Here is a 16,742-nt window from a genome sequence, read left to right on the forward strand (position 1 = left end):
ATATTTTATCTGTGTTTTCATACAACTTTGTTTTCTATTTTTTCTGCAAAATGTAACTAAAGCTTTTAACTGCTTAAGTATGATGTGAGAGGTTCAAAAACGACAGTTTTCCTTCTCCTTTCGTGAAGCAAATTGATGGATATTTTTGTCAGATAAATATTATTTAAATATTAGTGTTTCAGTTATATTTTCCTACCAGTCTTAAAATCAGTGTAAGATAATACATCATTCAAAGCGTTATTAATGTTGTAAGCTTTTAGAATGCAACGGGCTGCTAGGTCACTAAGCCCTGGCTGTGGTTCAGAGCAATACGTTGCCAGCTCGTGAGATATAATTATTTCATTGAATTTCCAAATATATTTTGGTTATCGGTTGTTGATATGTTTTATTCTCCGTCTTACAGGGAGGGTGAATTTTAAATGAATACTGTGTTGGAGGGTAAACGCTTACAACATATTTTGCAAGAAGTAATAATTATTCCGAAACAGATGCCATTGAAATATTCAAACGAAGAATTTGATTGGCACCAGTAAGCCGTTGGGTGTGAAATATTTTGTCTTGTAATTCATTTATAATTTCTTTAGAAATATTTATATAAGAACCGCCACCACTATTCATAATGAATATTTCTAATTTATATTGATATTGAGTGAAACACTCAAGTAACTCTGTGAAAATTGGTAAAAACTGAAAAACAAACTTTTTCCATCATTTCGAAATAATTAGCGATTGTCTCTAAAAATATGAAGGGTGTCGATAGATTCTGACATCAATTTTATAAAACAAGTCGAAAAGGTCATTTTTACATGCAATAGGAAAATAATTTGCTGTTTAATGTATAAAATATCAAACAATAATTTACTGATATGGCAAAACTCTCCTAACTTCTTCTTAAGTATTTTGGGGTATTATTTTAAGAGTATTTTGTATTATATTAGTTTTTTACTTGTTTATGTTTGTATAGTAGGTTTAGAAGCTTTGGACTATTTTTTTTAAATTTAGACATGGACATATTTTCTATTTTTTTAAACGTGGGTTCATTGTTTATAAAAATAAGCAAGTTTTACCTTACACCGGTTCCATACAAGTAATTTCATTATACGTTCGGAGTTTTGTAACATATTGTATTTAATATTTCTTAAATCACCAAACAACTGGCATTTTCACTTTGTACGAATAGGATCTATGGCAAAAATATTGAAAACGAGCGCAACACAATTTCTCGTTTTATTGGTCTGAGCTCTTCTGTAAACGTGTGCAGGAAGTGCTCGCAAATGTGCTGGTGTTCCTCAACTTGACCCACCCACCCCTTAAACACCCTAATACTTGTCTAAAATCATGACGTCTGTAATTTTTAAAAAATAAATATTGGTTGGAATCCTAACTAGAATTTACCTCGAAAATCACGAATAATGAAACTTTGACATCAATCCGGAGACAGAGAGAGTTATCGTAATGAATTGATATTTTACACATGTTATTTAAGGACCATTTGGCACCTTTTGAGCGTCGGGCCCATTAAAAAATCGAAAAAAAGTGAAAACGGCCCGGCCTAATACGCACGTATCTGCAGTACCGTGAGTTTTCCATTAAATCCCATTAATTGAGTCACGGATTGTTTGCACGTTTATTCAGTTCGGAAAATCTATCCCGAGGGAAGAATACCCAACTGTACGTGGCAGTCCTGCCCGGTAAATGTTTACGCAACACACACACACACACACACACACACACACACACACACACACACACACACATTCTCTACACGTGCCTGCCAGTACAAGAAACCCTTTTTGTCCCACTGTACGTACTCGGTGTATGTTAAGATCCAATTTTTTATTTTTTTTTATTTAATATGGTTGAAAAGTTTCCTAGACATTTCTACTTTAACTATCTTAAAATTAATAACGCAGTTCTCTCCAATAAAGAGTCTAAGCTCTTGTGCTTGGAGAGGGACTTAAACTCATTATTTTTTGTTGAGTTTGTTGGTAATATTATTAATATTAATATGCATATAATTAATTTAATTAATTTTTTACCATTTTAATGTCGTATTTTTTTTATATCTGTAAGAAGGTTCCCAAATATTTAAAGTTTTGTTGAAATTGTTTGATATTGCATTTTGGTATTGTAAAGTCATGTTGGTATCTGGAAAATGAACTTTTCTTTAGATTCAAATATTTTTCACCCTTAAATAGTTGGAGAATTGTTGTTTTTTTTAATGGTTTCTATTTTTCAGCTTCTAAGAAGATCTAAAGTTATTGGTGTTTATCTCAAGTTATAAGATATCTTTCATAAATGTTTCAAACCAAGTTAAGACACCTATAATATTACATATCGCACACCTAGATAAAAACTGTATCGACTCAAAAATTATGAATTGTTAAGATAATCACTTATTCGGATTCTACAAACTAAAACGCATACATCAATATATCTGATTTGTCAATATCTTAAATATTCTTCAAAATATAGCACTATATGTTCCTTTTGGTGAATAAAAGAATTCGATTCTCTCTGCCTACCGCTTCGGGGAAGCGGCGTGATGGTTAGTTAGTTAGTTAGTATGAAATGTTTTAATGTAAATATTGTTGAATATGCATTGTCCCTTCATAAAAGAAAACAGGAAACTTATACTACTTAAGGCGACATCACTGTACGTTTTTCATCTCTCCTGAAAAAAACTGTTTTTTTTTATTGATACTCTTTTGATCTAGGTGTGCGATTTCATCCGTAGGGGGAAAAATCAAGTACCTGATAAAATATAAAATATTAATATAGTTATAATGAGATCTAATCCGCCTCCGCCTCCGTGGTGTAATGGTTAGCGTGTTTAGTTACCGTGCTGGAGGTCCCGGATTCGATTCCCATGGGGATTTGAAAATAAATATGACTTATTTTTACACTTTAATATTAATTTAATATACGCCTGGACTGGTCCCAGAAGCGCAGGAGTGATCACTTTCCTTCGTATAAGTAACGATCAAGATGATGCAGTACCCTATGCACCATTGGGTGTGGATAAGGGTTAGAAGATCTAAATCTAAAATTTTCACTGCTTTCAATATTATATTATTAATCTACTTACATAAAATGTGAGTGCCTTGGCATTTACTGAATTTAATTGGGAAAAAAATCTGGCATTTTGGAACAATTTCATCCGTTTTTATTTCACCTCTAAATTGATCAAAATTTAGGGACGCATGTGATAGAAATGTCATGGTACAACATAACATTTCTAAATTTATAATGTCCAATATCATGGCTACCTATTCAAATTCAAATGTCAATTGACACCGAACAACTTCGCACAACAAAAATTGTCGGCTATTTATCTAATGTAATATTTCCCTGAACTGGTATCTGAAGCACAGAACTTGCCTTCATATAATAAACGATCAAACTGATATAAAATCAATTTGATTCAGTGCCCTGTGCACCATTGAGTGCGTATAAGGGACAGAAGAATCAACAAAAAATATGATTCATAAACTATGTATGCAGTGGCGTGCATTCTATATAGGCAGAAAAGCAGTGCCTACCCTCGGTTAATCGAGTAGGTACCTACCAGTGCCTACGTTGATTAAAAACTCGATGCACGCCACTGTTGTAGCCTATTTTATTTATCGATTATATTGTATAAATGTATCCATTCCATTGTGTTAAGTTGGTAAAATAATAGTTTTGTTTACTTTCTATCAACACACAACGGAACCTGTAAATCATTCTGCTCCACCTAATTAATTAGTTGAAAATAAAAGGCGATTTAGATTTTCAACCTTTTTAATACAAAATATGCACTTTATTATTAGGTGTATTTATATATATATATATATATATATATATATATATATATATATATATATATATATATATATATATATATATATATATATATATATATATATATATATATATATATATATATATATATATATATATATATATATATATATATATATATATATATATATATATATATATATATATTTATATATATCACATAAATGAACTAGTAAAACGAATAAGAAAATGTACATATATATTTATAAGAATTCGAAATGTAGTGAATATCGACTACCTAAAAAGAGTTTACTATGCCATTGTACACTCACTACTACAGTATGGCACTGTTGGATGGGGAGGAACGTATAACAACATACTGAACTACATATGTGAAAATTCTCCAGAGAACAATAATTAAAGTCATTTTGAAGAAATAAAAAAGGTATCAAACAAAATTATTATTTATAAAATATTAAAGGGTGACAAATATTTGAATATTTATGTATTTAATATATAAAACACGATGCATTCAATATGCGAAACTACCCTAATTTAAAAGTTTCGCCCTTTAGGAACGTTGGACGATGAGTAGAGGATAGAAGTTGTTTCTTATTTTTTATCAGTGAGAACATTAACCAAATTCAGAATGCGACCGGCCGCGTTAGGGTCTAGTCATTTATTTTTCGGCGCACAGTTTTTCTATAATACCTATCGGATTTTTTAAAAGAAAATATATTGAAAAAATTATTCCGTATTTTTTTTTAATTCCTTACCTTTCAAAAACTCTTTTCTTTTTGAAACCATGTATTTATATAGAAGGAAAACTTATTTTGTTCAATACAAAAAGATTTTTTCAATTAAAAAAAACACTTACGTTAAATGTTTTCCGTATATTGGGCCTTCATAACTGGTTCGGATAAATTGTATACATTTATTTAAAGAACAATTATAAACGTATTTAAAATATTTTTTTGCAGAGACCCACCAAGCCACCTTGTGTGTCTTGTCGGTGAAGTTCTTTTTACATACATTTTTTATTGTTTTTATCCATTTTAACCTAATATACACACAAAAAATATGGCTTGAGTTATGCCTTCTCTTTTTAACGCTCTACATAGCTCTTTCTCGGTCTTCCTCTTCCGCTTTTCTCTTGTATGCTCCCCACCTATTACGGTAGTGATAAGGTCCTCGGCTTTCTATTGTTTTTAAAATGGATTACTTTTTTCTTCTCTCCGTTTGTCAATATTGCGTTGTTTTTCCAACACCACTATAATACTATATAGATTTATAAATATGCAGTGAAACCTGCTTCGAAACACAAAGAACACGCAAATTATGAGGTAGTTAAATTCGCATTAAGTTTGATGTATGCACGAAACACACTTCATAAAGCTCGATTCTTACACCAGGAAATTTGCAAAGATTTCCCTTGCCCGCGATAGAATCTCCAGGCGAATTAGCGATAATGTTAGCTCATTCCCGGTCATTATTTATAGGAACAGTCATATTAGGGGCCATACACAAACTTAGTCGAGTCGGTACTTCAAATGGAGACTTATGATATTTACTGGTAGCATTTCCCTATGAGCTTGCGTAGCTTTTTAAGGGGGAGTATTCGGTTATTTGCGAGTACATACAATTACAAAAAAATACATATATTTAAATTTAAATTTGTTTTTTTTAACCCTTATCCGCACCCAGTGGTGCATAGGGCACTGCATCGTAGCAACGCAGTGTTATCTTGATCGTTAATTGCATGGAGGCAAGGTGATCAGCCCTGCACTTCTTGTACCAGTCCAGAGTGATATGAAATAAATATTAGAGCGAAAATCACCCTTATTTATTTTGAACTCCCCGAGAATCGAACCATTACGGTAGCCAAGTGCGTTGACCATTACACTACGGGGGTGGACATATTCTTTTAACGGTGGGATTGCGTCTTCTTTTAAGAATATATGTTTAAAAAAATATTTGTATCATTCTTTTTAAACAATAACTTTTTTCTTTTCAAAACCATATATTGTTTTTTTTTTAAACTTATTATTTTAATATAAAAACGATATCTTAAAACTACCCCTATTTTCTTATTTTAGTCTGAGAAACCTTATATTTTATTTTATGTATTATTATGCTCATAAATAATGCATGGATAATTTTCCGAATTTAATACCTACCCCCAATATGGTGACATACTGATATAGGTCAGACTATACATGCTGGGGAAGTAATTTCCCCCCCTGCCGCTGACGTCATCAGATCCCGTGACGTCATGATTTCAAACCGAATAGGTACATACACGCATGAATAATTCGGATTTATCCCACGAAAATGCCACATTCGATGTTTTTTGTTATTGTCGATTTTATAAATAGATAATTTTTGGCCGTATGAATTGTACAAATAATATTAATATTCGTATATTATCATACATAGTGGAATTCTTAAGCGGGTACTCGCAAACATACAATTCAGCAAGACACCGGCTGCGTGAGGGACCACACGTGTCTCCACGCACATTTTTTAATTTTAGAATGTAAATTAGTATTTTTTTTAATATATGTATATTTAAAAAAAAAACCTTTTTTCATCTCCTTACCTTCAATAACTTTTTTCATTTGAAAACCGTATATTTATGTAAGAAAAACGAAGAAGTACCGGGTTTCGAAGAGTCGAGGTTGTTCAAATAATAAGTGATGTTAAGTTAACTCATTCAAAATATATTTAAATTATTTAAACCGTATATAAATTTACATTTTTTTATTTAAGTTTTCCTTCACAAATACCACTATTTCTTAAAATCTGTTTTGACATGTATTTGGATGCATTCTGCATCAATTTCAAACACCGTTAAAATGATGCGGAATACATCGAAACACATGCTATCATAGAAATACTGGTAATAACAAAGTGAAATTTCAATTAAAAATGGATACATATTACCAAAATGTGACTGTCGAATCAACGATAATAACGACAATGTTTTCACTTTTCACTATGGTATGTGCAATTTTAAATATATATTACATTATTTTGTAAACCCTTATTCGCACTACAATGGTGCATATGGCACTGCATCATCACAAGCAGTGTTATCATGATGTTACACATGAAGGAAAAGTAATCAGCCCTCAGCCTCAGCTACACCAGTCCAGGGTGATATTGAATAAATATTAGAGTGAAAAAAACACATATATTTATTTGATTGATCCCCCTCTGGGAATCAAACCCCGGACCTCTACAACGGTAGCCGAGCATGCTGACCATTACACCATGGAGGGGAATGGAAAAGTAGCAAACGGTACACTTTTCGGGCAAGCGTTATGAAAAATCGTTAGTAAACAGCGAACACGCGATACTGAGTGAACTGTTTGAAGCGTGACCCGTCAGAAGAAAAGGGCGCCCGTCAAAATATCCTCATCAAAATGGCCAACACGTAAAATAGCCCTTCTTAATATAGCCCCATAAAAGAGATACCAGTTTACAGGAAAGTAAAAAGAAAAGGTTGCTTATTTTGGGAATGGTGAATGTTACACAAATCGCTCATTCCTTTCAACAACGTCATATATAAAAAAAAATCGCCAATTTTCAGTTGTGCATGTTTTTGGAATGCCCAGAAAATGTACTATATCCCAGCAAAAGTGGCATATTTTTAACTTAATATTTACTCGCTACAAGGCAGAAAGTGTTGTTTTTGCATTTTGAAGAAAAAGTAATAATTTAATAATTTTTTTTTAATACTAAATATTTTTCAAATGGAGAAAAAACATTCAGGTTTTACCTAAAAAGATCTGTTGCACAGTAAAAAGTTCAATAAATGAATTGATATTTTTTTATAAAATACAATATAACGTCCAACTTGTTTTGTAAAACCTCCAATTTGGTTTGTAAATACTCAAATTTGATTTGTTAAACCTCCAATTTGGTTTGTAAAACATCCAATTTGATTTGTCAAACCTCCAATTTAGTTTGTAAAACATCCAATGCGATTTGTTAAACCTCCAATTTGGTTTGTAAAACGTCCAATTTGATTTGTTAAACCTCCAATTTAGTTTGTAAAACATCCAATTCGATTTGTTAAACCTCCAATTTGGTTTGTGAAACATCCGATTTGATTTGTTAAACCTCCAATTTGGTTTGTAAAACATCCAATTTGATTTGTTAAACCTCCAATTCGGTTTGTAAAACATCCAATTTGATTTTTTAAACCTCCAATTTGGTTTGTAAAACATCCAATTTGATTTGTTAAACCTCCAATTTGGTTTGTAAAACATCCTATTCGATTTGTTAAACCTCCAATTTGGTTTGTAAAACATCCAGTTTGATTTGATTGATTCCAGTGAAAAACCTGTACAAACCAGCGATATCATTTTTAATAATCATTTTATTAAATTCTGTGAATTTACGCTGAACAAATTTAACCAAACAAACCTCACTTGTATTATTTCTTATTCTGTCTGTTTTCAATCTTCGTTTACTGTACTCCATCTTCCCTATCGAATCGTCTAGACCTTCTAGAATTTCTTATTTAAATAAAAACATTCCGGTGAAATTGATTTGGTAGAAAGCAGAACTTGGTAAATCAATATTGAATTTATTCTGTAGTAGGAGGGAGAAAATAAATTGGAAATCGCGTACAAACTATTTTGTACATATCCCATTTCATCTGTCGTTTACTCTCTCAATTTAATATTATCTTGTTCCGAATACACGGGAATGTAGCTCCTATCTCCCATTGTACCGTCTTGTTTATATTGTCAAACACAATACAATGTTGTACGAGTATTATGCATATACATATATACCTCTATATGGATTATATATACATACTAGGGAGTCTAAAAAGTTTTTAACAAAGCAAGAATTTTATTTTGGTTTTCTGAAATTCTGTTAAGGCCCAGCATTCGTTAAGTCGCATTCATTCCACCGAAGACCACCGGAGAGGTCACTTGTCTGCTCACGCCCGATTTTTTAAAGGATATATATTGAATATTTTGTTGTTTTCAGAATATATTTAATTTATTGTTTCGGCATTCACTTTGTGGTAAGACATGATCAAATTGTAAAAGAAAAACACTTGTTTTATACCACTTCAGTTTATTTTATTATGACGACTAGTTTCGGAAGCCATGCTTCCATTTTCAGGTCTAGCTACAGTCTATACTTAGACCTGAGCATGGCTTCCGAAACTAGTCGTCATAATAAAATAAACTCAAGTGGTAAAAAATAAGTGTTTTTCTTTTACAATTTTTAGAATATACATTTATGGAAGAAATATTTTTACATGTTTTTTTAATTGCTTATCATTCAATAATTATTTTCTTATCAAAACCACATAATTATTACAATTTTTTTTTTTCAAAACTCATTTTTTCAATGTAAAAACGGTGTTTTAAGAAATAAAAACAATAACGTAAAATGTTACCTGGATTTAGAGAAAATTAAGTTGCGACAAATGCTGGGCCTTAACAAAAGCAAGTGTCAAACTGAAGTTTTTTGAATGATTGAAAATATGGAGGAAGTAATCATATAAAAAGTATCACTATCCTATAGTAAGTACCAGAAAATTTTAAAATCAGTCATATAGTAAATGCCTTTTCGAAGGTAGACAACATTGAACTCATTTCTTTATATTATGTATATTAGCATTGCTAACGTTGTGGTAAGATAATATAAAAAATATCCCTCAAAATTTTTAACTTTAAGTATCATGTATGTACTACATGAAAAATATTCGAATATTCGCAATTCCATGACTGGTATTATTTATTATTTAGTTTAGAGCATAAATACATATTTTACTATCGATTCCAATGAATTATGTGAACATATCTAAAAATATTAAGACGATAAGATAAAGGAATGCAAACAGAGGAGATAAAATATTTTGTACACGATAAATTCGATTTCTTCAATCATAAATTGTAAAAATTAATAATTGTTTATGTATATGTATACGTAAATATATATAATAATAATAAACCATGAATATGGGAAAACAATGAATGCGGGGTTAAGAAGTCAATACACAAGAAGATACAATCGAGTAAAGATACCGTCCTCCCAATCTGCATTACAATGGTTAGGTTAGATTCTAAGCAGAATACAAAGTTTAGATGCAAAAAAAGTATTTATTTAACAAAACCAAAAAAAATATTTAAGTTTCTTGCTTGTAAATAATATTTGATGGACATTTGTTTTTTGACTGTTTGATTTCCGTAAATCAACAGTATATTGCAAACATATTTTTTTTGGCATCAGTTATTGAATGTGCGTAGTAGAAAGCTTATAATTTAAAAAAAAAGTGTGCACGCTTCTGAAAATAAAAGTACAGGCAGCGACTCCTCTTCATCAATATCGACCTCTGCTGTATCTGTCAACCTTAAGTCACACAAGTATTTTTATAGTTTCTATCCCACACGTTGAAATATTGTCATCGATTGTTACAAAATTGAGAAGAATGTAAAAAAATAAAACAGACAAAATATGTCAAATGTGCAACGATGAATGCGGTAAAATGGTAGATAGAAACGATTGATACGATCTATCTTGTATGAAATGAACTCGGGATAGAAGAATTAAACGAAACATCCGGGAAAACGATTATTCGAGGAACGATAGATAGAGGTTTCACTGTGTGTATATATATATATATATATATATATATATATATATATATATATATATATATATATATATATATATATATATATATGTGTATATATATATATATATATATTTATATATATACATATATGTATATATATATACAAATATAATTTTTTTTTAAAGACGCTCATATTTTTTTAAAGACGATGCCGGCCAGAATGTTATGGTCAATGGAAAGCGCTTCAGAACCATGATTACTGACTTATTCGTACCTCAGTTGAATAGCATTGATGTGACAGAGCTGTGGTTTCAACAAGATGGCGCAACTGACAAACAGCAGGTGCTAGCATCAATTTAATGCGGGAAATTTGAATTTGTATACCTCTAAAAAACACCCTATAAAAACGTTCCTTCAAAAATGTGAGTACGTTTCTGTCGCAGCTAATAGTATCCATTACTGTTTTGTATTGTGGTATTGCATGACTGGACTACATGGTTACATGCTTCGGAACACTCTCGCACCCTAATGTACATTTAAAGGGTAGTTTACCTGCCTTTTTGCTACAATAGTCACTAAGGGTAGAAAACCCAAATGTATCTTATCGCAGATCTAAGCATAATCTGGAAAATTTGACAAAAACAGCTAAAAATAAGTAATTTTTTCCATATCTTTTATGCTATTATTCCAATTGTTTTTGATCACATGTCAGAAACTATTTCTTGAATTTGAATTATTAATGCGATTAGAGAACGAGAAGACTAAGCAAAGAAGATAGAAAGCCACAACAATCTGTATTTGAAACATGCTTCGCCTCATTTTTGCAATTCCACATACATTCTTCTTCATTCTTCAAACCCTTATCCGCACCCGATGGTGCATAGGGCACTGCATCATATAAACGCAGTGCTATCTTGATCGTTAACAGGTACAACTCCAGGGTAATAAATATTAATGTGAAGGGTGAATAAATATTAGAGTGAAAAATCACCCATATTTATTTGACCTCCCCCCCCTGGGAATCTAACCCGGGACCTCCAGAACGGTAACCGAGCGTGCTGACCATTGCACTACGGAGGCGGAGGAAGGTGCTTCTTCTTCACTCTTAAAGAGACTTTAAGAGTGGAGACCACAACGTATTTTTCATTACTTTTTTATTTTACTTTTTTTTATCTTAGTAAAGGTGAATTGTTCATAAATAATGTCAAACTGACCCAACAAAGCGTATTCATAATATCATTCTAAGTACTAAATTTTTAAAAATTACCTAATAAATATCACGAATATAATTACCACAAAGTACTAATTGAAAAAATAAAACTCTTCAAAACTAACTAACCATCACGACGCTTCTCCGCAGGGTAGGCAGAGAGAATAAAACGCCGTACTACTCTGTCTTTGCAAACATTCTTCGCCTCCTCCTTATTCATGCATTTCCTCATACATACCCGGCGATTATTCCGACTCCTGACCTGATCACTTTCAAGTATTTGGCATACCTGATCATGCCATTTTTTCTCGGTCTCCCTCTGCTCCTTTTCCAACAATATTCGCTTCATAAATTAATTTTACCGTTCTTTCCTCACTCATTCGTTCCACATGTCCAAACCATCTATTTCACCACACCTGACCGGAATGTCATGTTTTTTTCTTGTCGAACTTGTTTATTGTATACCCACGAACCGTTCTTGGAAGGATATTATCAAACAACACATCTATATAATCATCCCCTCGTAATAATTTTAATGATTACTAAAAAAAAAGTGTGTACAAATATCGTATTGTCTGCAATTTTTAAATAAAAAGTGACAATTTGAATATGCATTTTTCAACCTTATATCTTGTTATTACAAATTGTGTTTTACTTGATGTTTCGTGATAAAATTAATAAATTGATGGAGGATGTTATTTAAGTCAACTATTTAAGGGTGAAAATACATGAATCCAAAGAAAAGTTCATCTTCGAGATACCAAAATGACTTTACAGTACCAAAATGTAATAGTCTCTTAATCGAAGAGAACATCGTAACTTATTTTAAGATTGAGTAAGTATAAATATCTAGAAAATTAATTAAATTATAAAAATAATCTATAATGCTTATCGATGCTTTGCATTCCTTTCTTATTTCAAAATCTTTAAGCGCGCTCTTTATCTATGTGCGATTCTGAGTAGGTAATAACATTTTAAAAATCGCCTGATCTATTGAAATCGTGCATCAACGATAAGTACTGATGTGAAATATAGATAATTGCGTGCTCATGATCATATTGTTATGCCAAGCAGACCGAATAGTAATTCAAATATCCTTAAAGTATTTTAAGGATAAAGTTGTCTTAAACAAAAATTGTCATGAATATGCTACTAGACAAAAGGATAAAATAAGACTACCATTATTGAAAAGAGCTGAGTCGCAAAATTGCTTGATGTATAAGGGTTTAAAAATGTATGATGAGATGCCTGAATGTATGAAGAATGAAAAGTGTCTGAAAGAATTTAAAAATAAATGTCTAAGTTACTGTAAGGAAATGTAAATATATAAAGATGATGTAAATGTATATAATAGTTTATATTAGTTTTAATATAAGCTAACTTAAGAAAAAAAAAAAATAAAAAAAATAAAAAGCTTCCATCCGTTGGGACAAATTACTTTTGGATAGCATTTTTGAGGGTTGTAAACCAAATGGAGGTAGCTGTACAAGAGGAAAGCGCCGTTGTAATTCGAGCCACGTGAAACGGAAAATGTATAATTTGCCCGTATATACGTACGTATTATGTACACAGTTACATAAAGCTTGTGTTACTAATGTACGGATAAATATTGTGCTTTATTTCACCCGAGTCTCGTGTGTAATATTTCAAATTATTATTCATAGAATGCGTCAGGGCGCTAGTCGAGTAATAATGAAATTACTACAAAAAAATACAAAAAACACAAGGTAATCGTAGTGGTAAACTATACAAGCTCGTACGTATGCAGCCCTGAGTGAAGTGGCGGGATCCAGCCGGTTCGCACCGGTTCGCTAGAACCAGTACCTAAAATTTTTAGAGTTCGCCGAACCGGTCCTTAATCCTTTGTTGTCACACAATATTCCGATTGAGATCATGCATCGGAGAACGCTCGGTTTACTTGGTCCGCCACCTTGTCAAAATATTTGTACCTCGCAAAGAGAAGAAAATATTGGAAAGAAAAAAAAAAATTGTGGAAAATTCAGTTAAGTTATTGCACTTAGTAAAAAGAATATCTTGAAAGATATAGGCATCAGCATTTGGAGCATTCTCAATTGTTATGTGAATGTTCTGTCTATGTGCAGAATAAAAAACAAATAAATGAATAAATATAAAAACAATTTTTTATAGGGGGGAGGGGGTAGGGGTAGTAAAAGGCGAACCGGTTCTGGAAAATTATGATCCTATCACTGCCCGAGTGCCCTACTTGTTGCTACTAATTCCTATTTTAAAGAAATATTCGCGTTGGTAAATTATAACTATAATTTTGGATAATTCAAATATTGTCATTTTTTGTAAAATACTACCCACTTATGACACTTTACTGCAATAAAATTATAAAGATTAAAATTTCTTTCCGCCCTTAGTTGTGTAATGGTCAGCACGCTCGTCTACCTAACTAGAGGTCCCGGGTTCGATTCCCAGGAGGGGGGTGAAAGTAAATATTAGTGATTTTATACTAAAATATAATATTTATTCCATATTACCCTGGAGTGGTCCCTAAAGCGCAGGAGTGAACACCTTGCCTTCGTGTAAGTAACGATCAATATGCCCAATATGATGCAGTGCCCTATGCACCATCGGGTGCGGATAAGGGTTAGAAGAAGAAAATTCTCTTAGGGACCGAAAAACGAATGTTCGGATAAGGGAAAAGACCAAGGCTCAAAGAATCGCGGAACTAAAGTGGAACTGGGAAGGTCATGTGGCACGTATGTCTGAGGATAGATGGTCTAAAAGGGTGCTTGACTGGAGGCCTAGAACAGGACGCAGAGGCGTGGGTAGGCCTCAGACAAGATGGTCCGATGACGTTGAAAACGTGGCGGGCCTCCACTGGAAGAGAGTCGCCTCCAACAGACAACGGTGCAAGTCCAAGAGGGAGGTTCAATACTGGACACAAGAAGATGGCTGAAGCAAGTAATTAGCAAGTAATTATAAAGAAAAGAAAATTGGAATAATTCAGTAACGAAAATGTTTTTTTTTCTAAGGATCATCTCCCTGTTTCTAACTGCTGCTACATACACTTGATCTGTCCACGCCTAAGTATTTAAAGTTCTTGATCATGCTTTCTTCGGACTTTCTCTGCTCCTACTTACAAATACATTCGCTTCATTGATGTAAAAATTTATATATTATTTTGAAAATTAAGGAGCCTTTGATTTTTGATCCACTGACATTTTTATTAACAAACAACTAGTTTCGGCAACAGCCTGTTGCCCTCTTCAGGGTTTAATTTACGACTATGACTATAACTAGTTGGTTGTTAATAAAAATGTGAGTGGATCAAAAAACAAAGTCTTTTTATTTCTCAAAATAATATATCAATATGATCCACAAAGTTAATGCTTTCAATATTCAAAACATAAAAATGTATACGTTCCACGTGTCTGAACCATCACTATTTATTAATTTTGTCGATAGTGCCTTGCATTTTTTCGTTATTTCACCATTCAACCGAGCGGTGTGGTTTCGACTGCAATTGTAAATATACATCGTTCTTTTTCCAACTCCATACTTCACTTCCTTACATACGGCTGGTACCAGGACTCCATTGTCTGCATCGACATCAGGATCACCCTTACAAATTATATAAGAGATCAAAAGAACACATTTGTTTTCACCGAAACCATTATAAGGCGAGGGAAGGATACGTTTATGGAAGTAGGGAGAGTATATTTGACCATTTTTCAAAAAACAATTTCCAACCGGTACCAGATATTGCGGGTTTTTTTGTATAGACGAGCCCCAGGTGCTTTTTTACTATTTTGGATTATATACAGAGAAAATTATCTCTTCATTCTAACAAAAAATCATAAAAAATATTTTTTTTTATAATTTTGTAAGGGTATACAGTCTAGTGAACTAGTCGTTCATTGCAGCTATTTAACGAAACACTTGTCTTACTTATTTCCAAATGTCCCCAGATGGAGGACAAAATTTAATAGAGACGGATGAAGACTTGAAGGGAATTTATTAAACCGTGGCAAAAAAAGTTTATTTATATTCTTACACAACTGTTATTTACTAATACATATTTTACACACATTAAATTCTCTTATTTTAGATTTCTTGCCGTAAATGAAAGAATATGGAAGTCTTGGATCTAATAAAAAAGTAGTCTGAAACGGATATTTGACATTTTAATTCATTTTTATGTGAAAAAAAATATTGATATATCGCTCACTCCTTTTAACAACGTCATATATAAAAAAAACTTGTTTTTTCAGGAGATCGTTTTTAGAGTTTAAGAATATAATAAAATGTATTAAAAAAATATCAAGCCACTTATTGAACTTTTTACTGTCCAACAGATCTTTTTAGGTAAAACCTGAAGGTTTTTTCTCCATTTGAAAAATATTTAGTTTATTTAAAAAAAATCTTAAATAAAACCTCTTCTTCAAAATGCAAAACCAAAACTTTCTGCCCTGTAGCGAGTAAATATTAAGTTAAAATATGCCGCTTTTGCTGGGATATAGTACATTTTTTGGGCATTCCGAAAACATGCACAACTGAAAATTGACGATTTTTGATATCTGACGTTGTTGAAAGGAGTGAGCGATATAAATAATTTGAGTTCAGTTATGGATCTGGTCTGGGCATAAATGTTTTAATAATCTCGGTTGATATTTCCTTCAGCTTTGGATTTTAATGTCAAATTGTCTTAGCAGCTAGAAATGTTGGCGATTGCAGTTGGATAAAAAATCTGAGAAAGACTGAGGAAAACCTGTGTGACTGATCAAGTACTCGTATTTTAAATACTTGAAAATGGTCAGGTCAAAAAAAAAACATCCAGTTTTTTTATAATTATCTCTGGTATATTATCTTTAAGTCTTTAATTTTCGAAATTACTATTTTATTAGAGTTTGGTCATAAGGCTGGTAAAGACAAAACCCGTTCATTGGAAAAATAAAATAAAAATGTACAAAACCAAACAGTTGTTTTATGTAGTAAATAAAAACCGATTCCACCGTGAAATGCCAGAAAAAAATTAATCTGAATATTTTTCTATCAATTTCATCTTACATTTTCTCATCCATATATTTATATTGAGATGTCAAAAAAAGTTAAAATAACACCTGAATGAAAAAAAAACGAATTTGTGAACAAGTATTTGGACACACTCAAAAT

Source organism: Brachycentrus maculatus, unplaced genomic scaffold, assembly GCF_059751285.1.
Source record: "Brachycentrus maculatus isolate JH-2025_06_01 unplaced genomic scaffold, ASM5975128v1 h1tg000201l, whole genome shotgun sequence".
Lineage (NCBI taxonomy): Eukaryota > Metazoa > Arthropoda > Insecta > Trichoptera > Brachycentridae > Brachycentrus > Brachycentrus maculatus.